This window comes from Camellia sinensis, unplaced genomic scaffold (assembly GCF_055761805.1).
Source record: "Camellia sinensis isolate YWXY unplaced genomic scaffold, ASM5576180v1 Unanchor3, whole genome shotgun sequence".
In the NCBI taxonomy this organism is placed as follows: Eukaryota; Viridiplantae; Streptophyta; class Magnoliopsida; order Ericales; family Theaceae; genus Camellia; species Camellia sinensis.
This window is the reverse complement of record NW_028129178.1, coordinates 1,646,557-1,668,284: the sequence shown is the minus strand read 5'-3', so window position 1 is coordinate 1,668,284 and position 21,728 is coordinate 1,646,557. Positions and strand designations below refer to the sequence as shown.

The following is a 21,728-nucleotide window of genomic DNA, read 5'->3' as shown; positions in this document are numbered from 1 at the left end:
AGTTGTACATGATCCTAGGTATAAAATGAGTGTATTGGAGTTTTATTTTGAAAAACTTTATGGAGACAAAGTTGAAGATGAAGTTGATAGGGTTCGTCATATTTGTTATGATTTGTTGTAAGAGTATCAGCACCGAGTTGGTATGGAAACCGATGTTGTTGGTGACTCTTCTACTCATCCAGAAATTGTTACATAGATCCTTTCAGAATTTGATTTGTTTATTAGTAGAAAGAGAAGTAAAAAAATGAAGAATGTAATATCAGAGTTGGACCTTTATCCAAAAGATGATGTTTTGCCAAGAACTTCAGGTTTTGATGTTTTGAATTGGTAGAAAGCTAGTGGACCAAAGTATCCGACCATACAGGCAATAGCTAGGGACATTTTAGCTATTCCTGTATCCACTGTTGCTTCTGAGTCGGCATTTAGTACTAGTGGAAGGTTGGTGAGTCCACATCGTAGTAGACTTCATCCAAACACATTATAAGCATTAATGTGTGCACAAAGTTGGTTGTGGGGTGCAGAGATGAAAGGTATTATTTCATCTAATCTACATATTATTATTTCAAATTTTATTATTTATATTACCATGGAATAATTTCAATACTGAATTTATATTCTTTATTTTTTAGGAAATTCAACATTGGAATCGGTGGGCTATGCAACTATATATGATGATGATGAAATCGAGTCGGATCAGTCATGTGCCACTTTTGTGTTAGTTGTCATCTTTTTTGTTTTAATTGTTAACATTTTTTACATTTTATTATTAGTATTAATTATTTGTTTTTTTCCTTTTGTTATTTAACAGGAATTCAAGTTGAAGGAGATGATGGAAGTTGTGTGGTTTGTATGGGTATTGGACAAACAATGGATTTGATTTTTTATGTTGTAATGGATTTTTTTTTTTTTAATTTCAATTTTTGGGTAACCTATCCCTTGCGAGTTGTGCTTGGGATTAATTATTATCTTTGCTACTTGTTGAATTTTCTTGTGTGTGTGGGCTGCTAGACAGATGTTTTGTTTGTTATGTTGTTGCTACAGGATGTTTTGTGTTTGGGTTGTGTATTTGACAGATGCTGCTGGACAGATTTATTGAATTTGTTGACATATATTTGCAGATTATATATTGGCAGATTATGTTGAATTTTTGGCAGATTGTATACATTGGCAGATTGTATATATTGGCAGATGTTGCTGGACAGATTGTATATTTTGACAGATTATGTTAAATTTTTTAAGTTCTTTGTGATAGGATGAAAGTTGTGTGTGATTGCATTTTTTTAAACATGTACAGATTATGTTGAATTTTTTAAGTTCTTTGTGATAGGATGAAAGTTCTTTTAATTTCAAAACATGTATAGATTCTTAATAGGGTGTTTAAAATTGTTTTCGGGAAAAAAAAACATAATCTAGGAATTTACGGGGTCGGGGATACCCGATCCCCGATCGGGAGCGGGGGCCGGGGGGGATATGGGGTCCCTGTCGGGGATCGGGGACGGGGACGGGGACGGGGAATTTCTCACTGTTGGGGATCGGGGACGGGGAGTATGGTCCCCGGCCCCACCCCGTCCCGTTGTCATTCCTACGGTAGGGGTTGGTGGGGGTGGAGTGACCGTGGTTGGGGTAGGATTAGTGAACTCCAGGATGAAATCGACGACAGCCTGCCCCTTAATGGCTGTTTGAGGTCGATAGGAGATGTCAAACTGGCTGAGTTCCACTGACCATTGCATGAGTCTTCCAGAGAGCTCTAGTTGCTGCATTACCTTCTTTAAAGGTTGGTCGGTGAGGACCACTATGGAATGGGCTTGGAAGTAAGGACGGAGTCATCTGGAAGCAGTGACCAAGTCTAGGGACAATTTTTCTAACAGTGGGTAATTCTACTCGGCGCCCCTGAGGGCCCGACTGATGAAGTAGACCGGCCGTTGAACAGAGTCGTCTTCTTTGATAAGAGCTGCACTGACTGCGGTGCTTGAAACGGCTAAGTAGAGGAAGAGGGGTTCGCCAGTGATTGCCTGATAAAGGAGGGGGGGTTGGCCATGCACTGCTTCAACTGTTGAAAGGCCTCTTCGAACTCGGTCGTCCATTCAAAAGTTTGCCGAAGAACTTTGAAGAAGGGGAGGCACTTATCCGTTGCACGGGAAATGAAGCGGTTGAGGGCGGCAACTCGGCCAGTGAGTCTCTGAACTTCCTTAACCGTTCTGGGTGATTGCATTTCGATCAAGGCCTTGATCTTTTCAGGGTTAGCTTCAATGCCCCGCTGGCTAACCATGAAACCCAAGAACTTCCCAGATCCTACGCTGAAGGCGCACTTCTCTGGGTTGAGCTTCATTTGGTACTTCCGTAGGGTGACGAAGGTCTCTCGCAGGTCGGTCAGATGGTCAGCGGTGAGTTTGCTCTTGACTAGCATGTCATCGACATATACTTCCATGTCTCGGCCGATCTGGTGATAGAAAACGGTGTTGACCAACCGTTGGTAGGTGGCCCCAGCATTTTTCAATCCAAATGGCATCACTTGGTAATGGTAGGTGCCTCGGTCGGTAATGAAGGAGGTGTGTTCCCGATCGGATGGGTGCATCAGAATTTGGTTATACCCAGAGAAGGCATCCATGAAGCTGAGCATTTGGTGACCGACCGTGGCATCGACCAGCAGATCTATGCGGGGAAGAGGATAACTGTCTTTGGGGCAAGCTCGGTTGAGGTCTGAGTAGTCGACACAGAGTCGCCATTTACCATTGTTCTTGCGGACCAGGACCACGTTTGACAACCATCTAGGGTAGTCCACATTTTTGATGAATTATGCCTCAAGGAGCTTGTCGACCTCTGCAGCAATGAGTGTATTGCGCTCCGGATGGAAAATGCGCTGCTTCTGGCGGTAAGGTCGGAAATGGGGTTCAATGCTGAGGCGATGGGTTATGAATGAGGGGTCAATACCCGGCATGTCTAAGTGGGTCTAGGCGAATACATCGTTGTGCTCAATCAGGAGGGCAGTAAGGTCAGTCTTTGCTTGGGGGGACAGTTGGCTGCCAATTTTGGCAGTTTTCACCGGGTTGGTGGGGTCAATGGGAACCTCGACGAGCTCCTCCACAGGCTCCCCTCTAACCAGTTCGTCCTCATCCCGGACGTCAAGTCCTTCAATGATCATGGCTTCCTTCAGCTTGACTTCTTTTAGTGAGGCAACATAGCATTCCCTGGCCACGGTCTGCTCTCCCCTTACAGTCCCGACCCCTAGATCGGTGGGAAACTTAACGGCAAGGTGATAAGTTGATGTGATAGCTAGGAAAGCATTTAGGGCAGTGCGGCCAAGGATGATGTTGTAGGCGGATGGGCAGTCGACAACAAGGAAGGTGAGCAACTTTGTAGTCTACTGTGGGTACTCGCCGATTGTGATGGGAAGATCGATGGAGCCGATGGAGGTGACCTGGTCGCCAGTGAAACCGACCAAAGGGGTTTGGAGAGGAGACAGACTTTCTTCCCTAATTTTGAGCTGGCAAAAGCAGTTGAGAAAGATGATGTCTGAAGAACTGCCGTTGTCGATAAGAACTCGTCTGACCTTGTAGTTAGAGAGGAGGGCAGAAATGACGAGAGGGTCATCATGAGGGTAGCAGATGCCTGTACAGTTGGCGTCCATGAAGGTGATAGGCTCGGTCCACTGCTTGGGCTGTTTGGAGGGTCGATCGACCGTGGCAACTGCTTTGTCTAAGCCCTGCCTTATCTTCCTGAGTTCTGTCCTCTGAGCTGAGCGGGATGGTCCCCCGCAAACAAGGCCGCCTGAAATGACTCTGATTTCTCCAACAGGTGGGGGGGTTGCCTGATGGCCGAGGTTGCTGTGGAGGGCGATCATCGCCTTGGTTAGGTTGGGCTGGCTGCCGGGAGGGTACGCCGGCGGTTGTTTCTGAGGGGTTCAGTTCTCTGCTTCTGCTGAGGGCGGGTGTCCGTGAACCGGCTAAAATGTCCCTAGCGTATGAAGGTCTCGACCTAATCTTTGAGGTTAACGCACTCATCGGTGTTATGGCCATGGTCCTGGTGAAAGCGGCAATATTTGGACTGGTCTTTCCGATTGGAAGGGGTTCGTGAAAGTTGGGGCCATTTAAGGGGGTATTCCCGCTGGATCTGATTGAGGACTTGTCCCATGGGGGAATTAAGGGGTGTGTACCGCTCGAACCGACCGGGCGGTCGGGCTGGTGCCGACCGGTCAACTCGGGGGGGTCGATCGGTATAGTGTGGTGTTTGGCTATTATACTGGGTGTTTCTTGGTTTTGAGTCTTTTCTCTTTTCTCTGGGGGTCGGGTTTTTGGTTATTGGATCTTGCCGGGCAGCTAGGGAATCCTCAGTATTCATGTATTTTTGGGCCTTGGAGAGTAGGGCTGCCATGGAGGTCGGGGGGTTTTTAGAAAGGGAGAACAGGAAGTCGGACGACCGCAGACCGGCCATGAAAGTGGTGAGGATGATCTTGTCATCATTTTCCGCTACTTGTAGGGCCTCGGTGTTGAAGCGAGTAACAAAACTGCGTAGCGACTCCCCCTCGGTCTGTCGAATGTTGAAGAGTTGGGTTGCCGGGCGTCGCTGGCGCTGGGCTCCAATAAAATGGCTGAGGAAGGAGTCACTGGGATGTTGGAAAGTGGAGACGGAGTCTGCTGGTAACTGGCTAAACCACAGCCGAGCTGACCCCTTCAGTGTCACGGGGAAAGCTCGACACATGATCTCGTCAGGGAATGCATGGAGGATCATGAGGGTTCTGTAGGTCTCCAGATGGTCGACTGGGTCCATCGTACTGTCGAAAGAGTCGATGGTGGGCATCTTGAACTTGGGGAGTAGAGGTTTGTCGCGGATGGAGGCGACAAATGGTGAGTTTGCTGTGGTAGAGGGTTTATGCTGGATGTTCTGCATGACCCCTTGGAGTTGGAGTTTCATGGCTCGAAGTTCCGCGTCCCAAAGAGGGATGTGGTCACCTCTTGAGAGCAACGGGGGCTAGACGCTGCTGGCCTCTCCTTCAAGGATTGGTGTCGGGATCGATGGTTGTGGGCCCCGGGGTGACAGGTTTATACCTGGGGGAGGTGGTTGCAAGCCTTCTCTGTTGGGCGGATTAGGCAGCGGGATAGTATGGCTCGGGGCTTGTTCGTAGTTGGGAGGAATATCAGGAGGTGGTGGAGGGGGCATAGGAAGGTTTCTTTGGAGTAGGGCATTGATCAGGGCTTGGTTTTGCTCGGCCATGCGGTTAACGCTGTTGGTAAGCTTGATGAAATATTGTGGTGGGTTGTTTGGATTGGGGGGGTCGGCTTGGTGGTCGGCAGCATTTTGGTGAAAAGCCATGGATCTAGTCGTGACCATACACTTCAATGGGTAGCGAGAAAGGGTTATTGGAATGGGGTCTCCGGCAACAGTGAACACAACTGGCATGAGGAGCAAAGCGTTCCTACAGACGGCACCAACTGATGATACAGTTACTACACAACGGGTCCCAGGTGGAATGGGTCGGACTAATCCACGCTTCTTCAACCGGTAACTGAGTGTTTAAGCCCACCAGAGAACCTGAACACAAGTTCAACAGGGGAACAGGGAGTCCCCCAGCGAACCCTCCGACGAGCAAGTTAGAGAGAGAGAAGTGTAATGTAAAGATATAATTAGAGATAGAAAACTTAACCTTCTTCTTGTCTTCAACGTCTGCTTATATCCTTTGGTAATCATTTCGCCGTCCCTTCCGACCTGCCACCTTGGCCGAAAGTCTATGCTATAGCTTACCTTGTTCAGGGTGAGGGGGTGTTGTTCTGACGGAGAGGTGTTGTCATAATAAATGTTGTGATGGACTGCATTTAATGGCGATGTGCAGTGGCAATAACTTTGCAGATCTTTGTCTGTTGATGTGGCTTATCCTTTACCTACCACATGTCTGAATATCATTAGTTCTTTGTGCCATGTTGGCTTCCAACTGTTCAGGATCTCATCAGTTGGGCTATGTGTTGGGCTCTAAGTGATGGGCTTGGGTTGTTCGTAGTGGGCTATGACCTTTGTGGGCCTAACCACGTCAAATTATAATCATCATTAATGTTTGTTAATTAACTTAGTGATTAATTAATAAAAGGGGTTATTTCTTATGAAATTAAAAATTTTAGGGATCAAGATATAATTTTCAGAATTTCAGGAAATAATTCATATTTTAAATAAAGGTATGTTTGTAATCTATCCAAAAGTATATAACATATGTGTGATTTAAAAAATATATCATTTATTTTTAAAAAAATAAATATGATAAATGTGTGAGTGAATTTCCGATCACACTGCCAATTCAGTATTCAACTGGAGAGCACTGGCAAAATAGATGGCACCTGTCTGACCTGCAACAGAAAGAGAAGATTCCGGCGGTGGTTCGTCCACCCGGGGGCACTCCGACGATCAAGTCAGTATATCTCTCAAAGATAATCAATAGTACTAAACTCACTGTTCGGAATATAAATTGCGTACCTTAGACCCATTAGGGGTGCCTTTCTTTTATAGTTAACTCAATCCTAATCCCCATAAAAGCCTAGCTTCAATGGACTTCTGTTCAGTGCTTATCCTGGACTCTCCAAGAGATAAAAATAAACTCCCTAAGAGTGTTATCCTTATCCATGCTAAAGTCCGTCCTCATTCTAGGACTCTTGTCCTTTATCCGCTTATTTCGGATTCCGATATCTTCGAAGATAACCTCGACCTAACCGAGATCACCTCGGCATCATAACCTGGACACGTGGCACCTCGGCTGACACGTCGGCGTCACCTTGGCCACGTGTTGGGACTCAAAACATATATCCCCACAACTGCCCCCTAGGTTCTATTACCTCGGCATTCTGAGGTGATGGAACCTATACCAGAACTTCCTGCCAATACATTGGTTTAAAGTCTCTCAGCCGAGATCATCATTATAGGCCGACATGTCTCTTTAAGGTTAAAAGTTTCCAAGATTTTCTTCACGCGTATAAACTGTAACTCAACCATTTTAGCCACGCGTCTTCCTTTAACTAGGTCGTACTCCGTACGCACTTGTAAGTCGTCTCACGCATGCGTGCGCTGTCTGACGAATCCGTATTTCTAGGGTTATCAATTCCCTTCTGCTGCCTTTTCGCGTTTTTAACAAAATCAGTATCCTTCCTCTTCGTCTCATCACTTTTCACTTTCGCGTCTGAAGCTTTTTTCTCTTTCTAACTTTTCCCTTCAAGATCCTCCATTGCTCAAGTTTTCAAAGCTCTGCAACTTGCTCCATCCATTTCCTCCGGCGAGGTTCATGCCAATCTGTTCCGCTGCCGCCGTTCTTCTGACTTCGGCGATCTCAACATCAGCTTCTTTTCTCTGGTAAGTCACCACTCCTCCTGGTTTTAGTTCTTGTTGTGCTCCAAGAAATTTTGTTTCATCATTAGTCGCCATTGCTGTTTTATTCAAATATTTGATTCATGAATCATGCATCTGAACGTGTTTATTTCATGATTTTGGTCTTTGCCCATGTCTTGAATACTCGCACTGCTCACAACTTTTCTGCACTTTTGCCACTGTTCTTGACCTTATACCCTTTACAATGTTCTTGATAGTCCATCTTTGTTCTTGATTCTGAAGCGCATTCTTGCTTTTCTGTTTTCCAGATTCGTGCCTTCAATCTTTGTTTCCATAGATCTAGGTTTGGGATTTATTTGTAGAACCCACAATTTTTTAGAAAAAACTGAAACTATTTCCACAAATTCTTTCCCAGCAAATTTTAAGGTTTTTGCCGAGGTCCCAATAACCCTTTCAAAACACCTTCAATCTGAAACCCAGTTCCTCCTAGTTAAGCCGATATCATGGGTATGTGGAAACATAGGGTAGATACCCCGACCAAGTTAGATCACTTTAGGCGTGAGTTTGACATCCTTGCCGATGTCCATCTGAGGTTGGCTGGGAAGGAAGACTCTATCATGCCCACAGCTGATTCCATGCCCCTTCCTGTTGTAGCTTTCATCGAGTGCGGACTTCGGCTCCCACTCAATATCCTTTTTCGTGAGATCATCCATTATTATAAGTTAAACCCAATGCAGCCTGCCATAAACTCCTACCGAGTCATTAATGGCATCATAGCCTTAGCCAAACAAGAAAACGTTAGGGTTACCTTAGCCGATATCCAGTATTGTTATACCATGTGTGGCCTCAAAAAAGACACAGGCTATGTTTACTACCTCAAGCCGAGATCCACAGAATATAAAATCGTAACCGACCTCCCAAACTCCAACAAGGGAGTTAGAGACGATTACTTCATTACCTCGGGGAACTGGGAGTTCGCTCTAGATGAGGACCTCCATCTTTACCCTCTTCCTCGAACAGTTTTTGTAGAGGGCAATGGTAAGAGCCGTATGTTCATACTAACTTGTTTTTAAAGTCTTCAATACTTTATTTGCTTCTAAAGTCTGTTTTTCTTGCAGCTCTTCCTCAGCCACCAAAGGACTTCCGTCAGTCTTTCTTTCCCAGCAAAGACTTAAGGAAACTTTTGGATCTGCCAGTCCACAAATGGAAGGCCCCTCTTCTACTTAATTTCATTCTTACGTACAAGTCAGCTCTTCCTGACATCCCCAAGAAGAAGAAGAAGAAGAGTCTGTCTCCTCCTTCTGTCACAACTCCTCAAGCTGCCTCCACATCTCGACAAGATCAAGGATCGACTTCTGATCCAGTCGAGCAGTCGTCAACCTCAGCTCCTTATCTGATCCCAATATCCTAGCGCCAACGTCGGCGACGAACTGTTTTTGCTACTGAAATGGGCCGCCAAAAAGCAATTGCTAAGGATCTTTTGGCTGATATTCCTGATTCAGTTGATGCCCAATCAGTGCCAACCCAGCCAAAGCCAAAGACAAAAAGGATAAAAAAGACTCAACCTAAGGCAAAGGTGACTCAGATCGATACTGAGGATACCTTGCCAATCTCCAAATTAGCTGAGAGTGACAAGTCCCATTCTGCCGCCGAGAAGAGGCCTGCCGAGGGCCAACCATCTGAATCCCAAAATCAAAGAAGCCGAGGTCACCGCTACATCCACATCGGGGTCTCGAAAGCAGGATTCCCCCTAGGCTTCCCAAATCACACCAGAGGATAAGCCAGTTAAGGCTAGCGACAGCGCTGACGACATTAATGTCGGCGTTGCCCTTAGTACTGCTCTGCTCCTTCCCGACGATCTCGACCGAAACGCCTAGTTGAGTGAATATGAAAACTATGCTCTGATGCTCCAGCGCTTTGTCCAAGTGAGCGTCTTTATTTGGTCATTTTGCTTTCTTTCTTGTACTTAGAAATTTTTCTAATAACTTTTGTCTTGTTCACTTTCAGGCCATCCAGCATGCTCATTCCTTCTCAATTCAATCATTTGAGAACCGAAAAGAACTGGCCAATAAGAAGAGAGAAGTTGCTAGTCTACAAAAGGCCAACAAAAGCTTACAATCAATAATGAAGAAATTGAAAGACCAGGCCGAGGCTGCCATCAAAGCTAAGGGCGATGCTGATGAAAAAATAGGTGCTGCTGAGGCCATTAACAAGGTTCTTAAGGCCCAGAAGAAAGAGTCTGAGGAAAAGATGGCCCAAGCCCAAAAAGAACTTCAAGATGTCTTGGCCACCAAAGACGCTGAGCTGAAGGAGGTCGACCAGAAGGGGTACAATGAGGGGGTAGCTGATGTCACGGCAGACTATGAAAAGCAAGTGAAGCAAGCATGCAACAAGGGTTTCACCCTTGGTTGGATGTCTCTTCTAAAAAAGCTTGAAGTCCCCGAGGACTCGCCCCTCAGGAACGCCGACGTCATTCCTCTTCCATTCCCTCCAACTCCAAGTCAATCCGACGACGAATCTGAGTTTGAGGAGGAGACCTTGGTGAGGAAATCAAAAGAGGCTGCTGGGACCAAGACCTCTTCTCTGAATGAGCAAGTCCTGGACTTGACTCAAGATGAGGAGGGTGAGGAGGTTCCCAAAGATGCTACAGCTGAGAAGGCATCAGCCGATGTGCTTCTTGCCGACAAGAGCCTTGACGAAACCCTTCAAGAAATTGATGCCGAGCTTGCGGCGGAAAAGGCTGCCGAGGTGTCTTCCCAGTAGTCGTCCGAACTTCAGACCCAACCATCTGTTGTTGCCGAAGAGTCTTGACTTTGATGTCTTTTTCCTTTGTATCTTGTACTTTGTTTTTCTTTTTGAAGTAATGTAAACTCTTTACATCGCCGATGTGCCTTAAATCAACTCTTTTGTTTTGAATGCTTGCATGTTTGCCTTGTATGCTTCCATACTTAGTGTATTTTGTATATCCTTAATGTACACTTCAATCCTTGTGCAACCTTCTCGGAGTAACACACCTCGGTTATACAAACTGATGATTTACCTCGGCAAGTACCCAAGTATCTTTCTTGGTACAACCTTGGTTTCACTTGTAAATTTTTTCATAAAATTTCAACAAGTGTTTAACCTTGGTTTAACTTCAACTTGTAAACTTTTTAAGTTTCAACAAGTGTTAAACATAATCTCGGTTTAACTTCAACTTGTAAACTTTTTAAGTTTCAACAAGTGTTAAACATAATCTTGGTTTAACTTCAGCTTGTAAACTTTTCTCAAGTTTCAACAAGTGTTAGAACCGTTTTCCAACTCTCTGCCCCCTAATGTGAACTTAAGTTCCACTTGGGTTCTCATTACGCATGTATTTTAGAAACATTGGCAAGTATCTTATCAGTCGTAAACGTAGAAAAGTTCTGCTAAAATTTTATTCATTACATCGGCAAAAAACAAGAAAAATCTAATGATAGAAAAACTTCAGATTACAAGTATTCCAAGGTCTTGGCAACTCTTTGCCCTCATTATCTTCAAGCCGGTATGCCCCATTGCCCAATATCGAAGTGATTCTATAGGGTCCTTCCCAAGTTGGGCCAAGCTTGCCCTCCCCGGGATCCTTCTTGTTGCCGACGACTTTCCTCAAGACTAGGTCGCCGACTTAGAACTCCCTTGGGTTAACCTTTTTATTGTAAGCCCTGGCAAGCTGCTGCTGGTATGCTGCTAGCTGGATTGCAGCTTTTTTCCTTCTTTCTTCTAAAAGATCCAGATCTCGGGCTAAGAGTACATCATTGGTCCCATTCTCTACTCCCTGGGTTCTGATCCCTGGGATGCCAACCTCCAGCGAAATAACAGCTTCTGTGCCATAAGCCATGGTAAAGAGGGATTCCCTCGTTGATCTTCTCGACGTAGTCCGATATGCCCAGAGTACGCTTGGCAGTTCATCTACCCATTTTCCCTTTGCTGCTTGCAACCTCTTCTTAATCCCATCCAAGATGACTTTGTTGGATGCTTCTGCTTGTCCATTGCTCTAAGGAAAACTTGGGGCAGAAAAGTAATTCTTGATTTTGAACTTTGCATAGAAGCTTTTGATTAGCTTACTGTCAAACTGTGTTCCATTATCAGCAATTATTGCTCTCGGAATCCCAAATCTGGTGATGATGTTCCTCCATAAGAAGTTCTTCACGTCGACATCTTGGATCTTGGCTAGGGGCTCAGCTTCTATCCACTTGGTGAAGTAATCTGTTGCTACCAGCAGGTACTTCCTTTGTCCAGTTGCTTGGGGCAGTTGCCCAATGAGATCCATGCCCCATTGGGCAAACGGCCAAGGACTGGATACTGGGTTCAGGTCTGCTGCTGGTTGGTGTATCAGAGGTGCAAACCTTTGGCACTTTTTACACTTTTTCACATAGGCTTCTGCATCTCTCTGCATGTAGGGCCACCAATACCCCTGCGTAATGGCCCTATGGGCAAGTGATCTGCCCCCAGCGTGGCTGCCACAAATTCCTTCATGTATTTCATATAAAAAAAACTTCAACTTGTGAATGATGTACACACCTCAAAAGGGGTCCAGTGAAGGATCTTCTGTAGAGATGTCCTGCTATCAGACTGAATCTTGCCGACTTCAATCTGATCTTGTGCGCCTCTTTGTGGTCATCTGGCAACTTTCATTCCTTTAAAAATGTTACAATTACATCCATCCAGTTTGGTCCCATATCCACACACATTGCTTCGTGCTTTGCGATCGGTGGTTCAATGCTCGGGCCCGACAGGTATTCGACCATTATCGTCCTTGCTTTTCCTAGTTATATTGCACTAGCCAGATTGGCCAGTGCATCGGCGTGACTGTTATCATCTCGGCTAACCTGATGTAGTCGGCAATTCTGAAATAGGGCCACTAACCTGTTGACTTCCTTTGCGTAGGCTGACATCCTTTTATCTCAGGCTGCAAACTCGCCCGTTGTCTGGTTGACTATGAGTTGGGAGTCACAGAAGACTATCACTTCATCTGCTTCTGCTGCTACTGCCAGCTTTAGTCCTGCAATCAATGCCTCATACTCTGTTTCATTGTTTGAGGCCGTGAACCCCAATCGAATGGACTGTTCCAATATCTCTCCATCTGGAGATATCGGTACTACTCCTGCCCCCGCTCCTTGTCGGTTTGAGCTCCCATCGACAAACAGTCGAAAGGAATCGCCGATGTAAATGCTGCAGAGTCTGAGTTTTTCTTTTTTCTTTGTTCTGTTACATTTGGTTAGGCTTCTCCCTGTTTGCTTGGACATCGTTCATCTCGGCTCAACGGAGCCCGACGTACGATGGATTCTGGTATGAACTCAGCTACGAAGTCGGCCAAAACTTGGCCTTTGATTGCTGTTCTGGGTCTGTACTCCAAGTCATACTGTCCCAAGGCCACTGCCTATCTGGCTATTCTTCCTGTCAGGTCTCCTTGTTGCAGCAAGGACTTCAAAGGGTGCTCAGTTAGCATTACAATTTTATGGGCCTGAAAGTAATGGTTCAGTTTCTTTGAAGCCATTACTAAAGCCAGTGCCAATTTCTCTAAGGGTAGATACCTTGTTTCTGCATCGGCCAGAGTTTTGCTTACATAGTAAACAGCCATTTGCTCCCCTTTTTCTTCTCGGATTACCATTGCGCTTACTGCGTGTTCTGAGACTGCTAAGTACAAAAACAATTCCTCCCCAGGTTCTGGATTTGAAAGAGCTGGAGCTGTGGTCAAATACTTCTTCAAGTCGTCTAGGGCGGTTTCGCATTCTTCTGTCCATAAAAAATCTGTGGCTTTCTTCACTAAGTTAAAGAAAGGTTTGCACTTGTCTGAGCTTCTGCTTATAAACCTATTCAGGGCTGCGGCCCTTCTAGTTAACATTTGTACCTGTTTTGCCGACGTTGGGCTCTTCAATTCCAGGATGGCCTTAATCTGATCTGGGCTGGCCTCAATGCCCCTTCTAGTCACTAGGTATCCCAAAAACTTGCCAAATCCCACTCCAAATGCACACTTCGCTGCATTGAGTCGGAGCCGATATGTTTTAAGGATGTCAAAGACTGCTTTCAGGTCGGCCAGATGACCTTTAGGTTCTTTGGTCTTCACAACCATGTCATCGATGTAAACTTTCACCCTTCCGCCAATCAGGTGTTTGAATATCTTGGTTGCCAGTCTTTGGTAAGTTGTTCTTGCGTTTTTCAACCCAAAAGGCATCACTTTATAGCAGTACAGACCTTTTGGGGTGATAAACGCAGTCTTCTCCTCATCTGGGAGATGCATGGCTATCTGATGGTATCCCCTGTAGGCATCCAGGAAGCTCATCCTTCCATGCCCCGAAGTGGCGTCTACCAGCTGGTCAATCTTGGGTAGAGGAAAACTATCTTTAGGACAGGTCTTGTTCAGGCTGGTAAAGTCCATGTAGACCCTCCATTTACCATTCTTTTTCTTCACCACGACTGTGTTTGATAGCCATGTCGGGTAATTTACCTCTTGAATGGCCCTGGCCTCCAGGAGTCTGTCTACTTCCTCTTCCACTGCTTCGACGTGTGTCAACGTCGATCTTCTTGCTCGTTGGATTACGGGTTTTGCCGACCTATCAACATTCAGTTTATGGCAAGTGACCTCAGGGTCAATGCCAGGCATTTCGTAAGGCGTCCAAGCAAACACCTCAATATTTGCTCTCAAAAAAGCTTCCAACTCTTTTTCCTCTTCTTCAGCTAAGCCTGAGCCGAGAAGAAAAAAGCGTTCTTCATCCCCTTCCTGGACGAGAATTTTCTTCAGTGTTTCTTCACTTTTCTCGGCTGGCTCCTTTCCGACATCCTCTAGGACCTCCACGTCCTCGCCTTCGATCTCTGCCTTCTCTGGTTCTCGTATGCTGCAGGTTGATTTCATTACTGCCATGGAGCAATTCTTTCCTGTAGCTGATCTCCTCTGATCTCCTCTATCCCATGTTCTGTTGGAAATCACAATAGTTGATGCAATGTTAAGGGAACAACCCCCATCGCATGCAACCACGGCCTTCCCAAGATGATATTGTAAGGGGAGGGTGTGTCGATTACGGTAAACTCTGTCTTTATCTTCTTGGTGCCAGCCTGCACCTCCAAGCTCGTCGTTCCCAGTGGCCATGTCGGTGTCCCATTGAACCCAACCATTGGGCTATTGGATTGTTCCATATCGTCTGGGTGAAGGCCAAGCTCCTTGTAACATCTGACGTACATGATGTCACAAGAGCTGCCTTAGTCGATTAAGATGCACTTCACTTGGCATTCCCCAACCTGGAGGGATACTACCAAGGCATCGTTATGTGGATATTGCACCATCTCAAGGTCGGCTTCAGTAAAGGACACTACTGGTCCTTGGCACTCCTCTGTCCGATGTCTTTTCTCCCCCACTTGGTAAACATGCTGTAGGTGTTTTACCTTCTGGGTCTCTCCTCGAATCTCATTTTCGTTGACCTTCGAGTGAATTACATTAATTACTCGAGGTCCTCCCGCTTGAGGTTGCTGTGCTGGGGGAGGTGGAGCTGCTGTCGCCTGAGGCAATCTTGTCTGTTCTTCCCTTGTCCTGGCCTCATCGACAAGGTCTCTCAGATGGCCTTGCCTTACTAGGTCTTCTAAGTGTGTTTTCAAGGCTCTACAACCCTGAGTCATGTGCCCATCTTCATTGTGGTAAGCACAATGTCTGCCAAGGTTTCTTTTCATAAACTCTCCTAGTGCTCTTGCTGGCGTTCTGAAATAGGGTTGGTTCCGAATTTTATCCAGGACTTTGTGAATTCGGATTCGGAACACAGTCGTAACTGCCTGTGTAGCCCTTAGTCCTATCTCTTGCTTGCTGGATCCATTGTTACCTCGGCCTCGTTTCGGTGAGCCGTTTCCTTTTTCTTGCTTTGCCTCCTTAGTCCCCGATGTATCTTCCTCAGCTCTGGCATATTTCTCGATTCTCGCCATGAGCTCTTCCATACTTTTTGGCAATGTCTTTGCCAAAGATTTTCGTAGTGGACAGTCGTCTTTTAGGCCATTCTTGAAAGATACGACCGCCACCTCTTGATTACACTCTGGTATTCGATTGAACACCTCATAGTACCTTTTTGCATAGGCCCTAAGGCCTTCATCCTTACTAATCTTCAGAGCCATCAATGCATCCACCCTTAATGGCTGCAGCTTGTTTGTCACAAACCTGGCCACAAACATCTCGGCCAGGCCTTCCCAGGTCTTCACACTTCCCTTCGGTAGTTTGTGAAACCAATCTGATGCAATCTCCCCGAACGATAAGGGGAACATTTTGCAGTGCAATGGCTCGTTCTCACTATACAATGCCATTGAGTTCAAGTATAATCCAACGTGGAAGTTGGGGTCTGACTTACCATCATATATTTGGAACCTCGGCATACTGAATCTCTTCGGCGCCTCAAATTTGTCCAATTCTACCGAGAATGGTGTTCTCAGCTTAACAGGTGAAGTTACTTCGACATCGGCATTGTGTTGTTTCCTCGTGAGGTAATCTCTCGGGTCTTTCTTGCTCCACCCAGGAGCTCGGCTATCTCCCGACTTCAGTCTTTTCGGCATACTGCTCTCAGCTTCGTTGTGGGACCTTTTCAACCTTTCTCCATGAGTTATGTCGAAGCACAGCTCCTGCCTTTGAACATGCCGATGTTCTTTGGGGTCTGCTTCTTTAATTCGATGTGTCCTTCGTGACTCTTCTTTCCTCGACTCTCCTCGCCCGACCTCCCTGGAAGGCCGGTGAGAGTGTTTTTCGCTTCTGGTGTACTGAGGGGCTATTGGGATTGGCTTCTGCCCTCCCTTCTGGGCATTGGCCGCTGGAATCGGCGTGTCCTGCAGTGGGTATGGTGGCTGCATGACATTACTTTGCATCATAAAATTGACGACCGATCGCAGGTCTGCCAACTTGTTTGTCATCTCTTTTACCTCTTTGTCCCTCCGTAGGCATCTATCCTTCCATACTTGGAGGTCGTCCTCGTTGTAGTATCCGCTTCGATCTGGTTTCTTTGGCATGTCGCCATCCTGGTCGACGTCTTTCTTGCCGTGATTCTGGTTCTGAGTCTCCTCATTGCGACCATCTTCCTCCACGTTTGGGTCAACGTGTTTTCCACTCCCAGCAGGAATTTCGTACCCAACCTTATCCTTCTGACAATGAGGATAATTATATGATTATAATTATTAAAACAATTTAATTTTTTTTATAAATAATATATATAGACTTATAAATTTGAATGAATCTAACCATTAAAATGTGAGCTGTAATACAATTCACGAGTCTAGTTGAACGCTCCAATCCACTTTGGGGGAGTGTTTGGTGACAACTTAGGATTGTATTGATTGGGCTCGTGGAGGTAATTATGAGTCTTGCATTGATGATTTGAATTATTTATTTTTTAAATTATAATTTGTAGATTATTCATGAAAAAAATAGTGTCCATTATTGATCAAAATAGTTTGGTACACTTTAGATATTTGATTTAAGAGAAACAAAGATGGACCTAGAGAGGACCAAGATGGGGCAATTGCTCCGTCTATGATTTCAAAAATACTATTTATTATTGTAGTATTAGCTACAATTATCTATATATTATAGAGACTCACCCCTTCTAAGTTTTTCATTTTTAAAAAATTTTAAGTAAATATCACTCTATATCTATGAAACATATAGGGTCAAAACATAACATTAAAAAAATGGACAAAAATAATAAAAGAAATTATTTTCTTATTATTAATGTTAATTACAAGTCCAAGTTTCTAAAGAATAGCAGTATCAGTTAATTACTTAATCACATTAATTGTGAAAGATATTGTACGATATTTTAATATTGTTTTTATCATAGACATTTTTAATGATATAAAAGAGTGTCGATCACAATAATTCCAGATGCCTCACTTTAATGTAAAGATTGTTTTATAGTTGTTATTTTTTGTAATTGTTTTATAGTTGTTATTTTTTGTAACTATATGTAGATACAAAAAAAATGCTATATATATAGTTTTTTTCATCTTATTTTCACTTTTTATATTAATAAAAATTGATATTACAATTCATATTTTCTTTTTAAAAATTTTGCTAGTATATATATATTCATCTCCCTATATGAAAATCCTGAGTCCGTCCCTGAAGGGAAAAACTATGGTACACACTCCTAAAATGGTGTGTACTATATATGCCTTATAATTAAAGAATAAAAATAACATAATTCTATACTTTCTGAGTTATAATTAAAAATATATATATCATAACCAAACACCACATGATCTAACTAGAGATCTCATGAGTTATAATTAAAATATTGTCACAACTAGAGAAGAAAATTGATCATAATTAAAATAAAATAAAATAAAGCAAAATTAAAAGTGCGTATAATATATCCTTTTTTAGAGGTGTGTATAGCAGAATTTTCCTTTATTTTATTCTTGATGAAGTTGAGGTCATTGTTTTTCTTGCTCAGTGATTAGAAGTCGGGCATTTTATTTTGGATGTGTAATCTAACCAGGCAGAAATTCTGTAGGTGTCTAATTCAATTTGAAAAGAGTCGTGTCCTCTATATATAATGGATAAATTATACTCACCCCTTAATATTTGAATAAAATATAGTAAATTTTATATTTTTAACATAATTATATTAATTTTTCTTGAGATTTTAATTGACAGAACATTTATATCATTTTTCATCAATAATTTATGTCATATAAATGAAAAAAAATATATTTATGATTTATTTTTCAATTAAAATATATATATTTATCTCTATTTATTTCGAGATTTATACCATATGATCTAACCACAAAGGGTGATATTTGGAGTTACGTCTTAACCATATAGTAGTAAGTGAAGGAGTCGCACACGGATAGGGATTTGAACCTACACTCTTGATACTGGGTATGTTTCGCCCATGCATAGAAGATTTGTCCTACCAAGCATATGTGCTATCGATCGAATGACTGGCTTCAGGGAGAGTCAAACTTGAGACCTTAAGGATTATACCTCAAGGCTTTACCAAATTACCACACCCCTTGGGTTGAGGTTTACCACCATCTACATTAATTTTTGTTGATTTAAAATTACTAAAAAAAAAAGATTGATGTAAGGGAAAATTAGTCTAAGGTCCCTCTCCCACTTTTCGTAATGGAAGAGATTCACAAAATTATTTTTTAATGTCTAGGGTCCCTAAACATATCCCCTCTTTGTCTCTCCTTCCGTGCCCAATCTAAACGAAGAGCTACCATCGGAAGCTATGGACAAACAACTCTCTCTCCCTCTGTACCGAGCCAGCACCACTGCGAAGCATCGACTAACACCAACCTCAACACCACGCGCAACCATGGCAGCAAGCTTCTGATCAACTCTCTCTCTCTCTCGGCGTTGCCACCGCCGCCGCATTTTCACTCTCCACAACACCACTCCCTTCAGATACACCATCTCCCGCCTCTCCTGGCTCCTCCGCGTCTCCACCTCCGATCGTGACCGCCGTCGAAGAAGAAGACGATGACTGGTTTTATGTTCTTCATTAATTGGACAGTACTTATGAAGGGGGGTAATTATATACTTTGACTTAAGATGTGAGTAGGTTTCATAGGCCATTGGTGTTATGTTATCCACTAAAGTGGTTTGATTGCTTTAATCTCCTTGCAACATCTCCCATTAAATTTGGAAATTTTCTTGTCGGTTTTCCTGTGGACGGAGGTCAAACAGTGAATAAGTAAATCTCATGTGCAGTACTTGTGGTTTGTTTTCTTCATTTTTCTTCAATTTCCTTGATTACACTAGTAAAAGATCCTTGGGGCTTCTGTGGGCAATTAGAATAAAAATGCTAATTTAGTTTGAAAACAGATTCACTGACAAAATTCACAAGAAGTACCACCGGAAGCATTTGGGCTAACGAGTTGAAAACTTGTTAAATAATTAAGATTTAACTGGTATATTATTTGGAGCATATATCTAATAAAAATATTATGCTGCATTCTTCCAATGGATGTGTCTGTGTCTGCAGTGTGTTTGTTAGTGTAAGAATTTAGAAATCAAAAATCCAAATATAAGAGAAAGATTAGTGGCTTCCCATGAGGACATAGCTTTGTAGATATCCAGAGAAATTTCTTATCATTTTCTCTGCCTTCAACAACAACAACAACCATCTAGCTTTGAATTTTTCTGGTCCAAATCAGAGAAATTCTCTCCAAACTAAAAAAATTCTCTCTATTTTACTTAAAATTTTCTTTGATTTGTTTACCATTTTCTCTGCCTTCAACAACAACAACCATTTGAATAAATCAACCCCAACTATTAATTAAACAACATATTTAAGAACATAAACCTTGCAATGGTTTGGACCAGAGAATTTCTCTGGATTGTTCAAATTTCTCTGGTAGGTCTTTGGTTTGTTTAAATTTCTCTGGTTGTTCAAATTTCTCTGGAAGCTTTGTTATTGCCTCATGCTACCTTCAGTTAATCATTTGTCATGTTGTGTATTTGTGTTGATGCTATCAAAGTGCTCTTGCTTATATGGCTTTCATGGTGCTACTACAGCTACTTATTTGATGTAGGAAGAAGATGATGATGATGATGATGATGATGATGATGATGATGATGATGATGATGATAAAGGCTATCAAAGAATTTCTCTTGAGGAAGAATTTGAATTTGAACTCAGAGAAATTGGTCTAAGGTCTGTCAAAATGATTTAATAAAATGATATTGTGATCCAGAGAAAATTTGTTAAAATGAATCTAGAGAAATTTGAATTTTCTCTGGTTTGAACTGAAATTTTTCTAGATTGGTCCAGAGAAATTCTTTGATTTGGATTGAAAATTTCTCTAGTCCCTGGTATTAAGATTTTTCAACATAGGGTTTGTCATTTATCTTATTTCCATCGTCAACCTCTATGTCATGTTGCATCTCCAAACCACCCTCTGATGTTGAATCACAAGCTTTGCCCTTCATGATCATTTCCTTCCCAGAATTGTCATCAATCTATTCTCAACATTTTCAACTCAGAGAATTTCTTTGGACTAATTTTCTCTGGACTAATTTTCTCTGGATCAACTTGAGGGATCTTAAACATTATGAAAATATTAGATGTCCTTTATACTATAAAATCTTAATACAAGGGACCTTAAAAAAAAAAACCCCTTGATGTAATTATATTAAACTTATAAAAATAAAAACACTTTTTCTCAAATCTCTGGAGGTGAATGTAATTTACCTTGTAATAATCGATCAAAGTAATTCCCATCGCCTTTTAGTATTGCAAAGTTGCAGTATAAATTCCAAAGAAGTCCATTCTATTTTGACTAGAGATCCTGTACTAGGCGGAGGTCTAAGACCTTATTTGGAAAGGTGAGTTTTTAGTTAAAAAGTTAAAAAAATATTATAAATTATTAATTTTTTTATATTTTTTATATTTTTTTTTTTTGTAAGAAATAAAAAAATATTAAAATAGTTAATTTTTAAATATTTCTTAAAAGTAGGGTTGCAAATGAGTCGAGATGAGATTTAATATGTTTAGGTTTGTTTATTAAAATTTTAACAAGTTCGAGCCCGAACTTGTGCTCAATAAAAATTTAATAAACTGAACTCGAACCGAGTTGGCTTGGGCTTGATTCGAACTTGAGCCTATTCACAAGTCCTAACAAGTCAAAAAAATTATAAATTCATAGTTGCTGCGTATGAAACTAAAGTTACAATTAAAACTTTGATTACATAATTATACATACAATATATATAACCATACTAAAAAAATCAATATTTTACTAAAATAATAATATCTATCACCACTATTATATGAATATATTATCTATAATTAGTCATTATTTACATTTACATTTTTTAAATATATAACTAACATATTTATCTTATTTTTTATACATATTTTTATATTATTTAATATATAAATAATAAATATGAAACGAGCCAACTAACAAGCCGAACTTTTATGTGTTTAGTCTTATTATTAAAATTTTAACGAGTTCGATTTCGAGCTCGAATGCAAAAAAACAATTAACAAATTGAGTTCGAATGAAATCTTATCGAGTTGAGTTCGAACATATTCATGAATGACTCTGTTCATTTACATCCTTACTTAAAAGTATAGGTAGTGAAATCTACTAGGACTCTCTCACTATCAATGGTGCTACATTCCATAATAAAAAATGATTGGTAGTTTGAATTTGAGTTTGTTCGAATCGCTTGTATTTGTGCATGCTGGTCGATTGCTCGGACGACCACCCAGATGGCCAGTGCAATACTTATCTACCGTAGTTATCACCATTATTAACCGGAGTTGTCACATTATTACCGAATGACAAGCCAAATGACAAACTAAATAACCGACAAATAAAAACTCTGGTGATTTGAATAACAACCTTGCTTCATACACCCAGTGGGGGTCACGCCCCCAGTGACGTGGCGCGCCCCCAATCCTCCAGTTTCATGGAGGATTGGAACC

At 42.4% G+C, this 21,728-nt stretch overlaps 1 long non-coding RNA gene across 1 annotated transcript; it reads left to right on the top strand.

Annotated features, from left to right (window-relative positions):
• Window positions 1-364: 364 nt before the first annotated feature.
• Window positions 365-1,040, top strand: LOC114289131 (uncharacterized). Its single transcript, XR_003638513.2, has 3 exons — window positions 365-530; window positions 630-714; window positions 809-1,040. It is a non-coding gene; the product is annotated as an uncharacterized LOC114289131 (long non-coding RNA).
• Window positions 1,041-21,728: the final 20,688 nt, after the last annotated feature.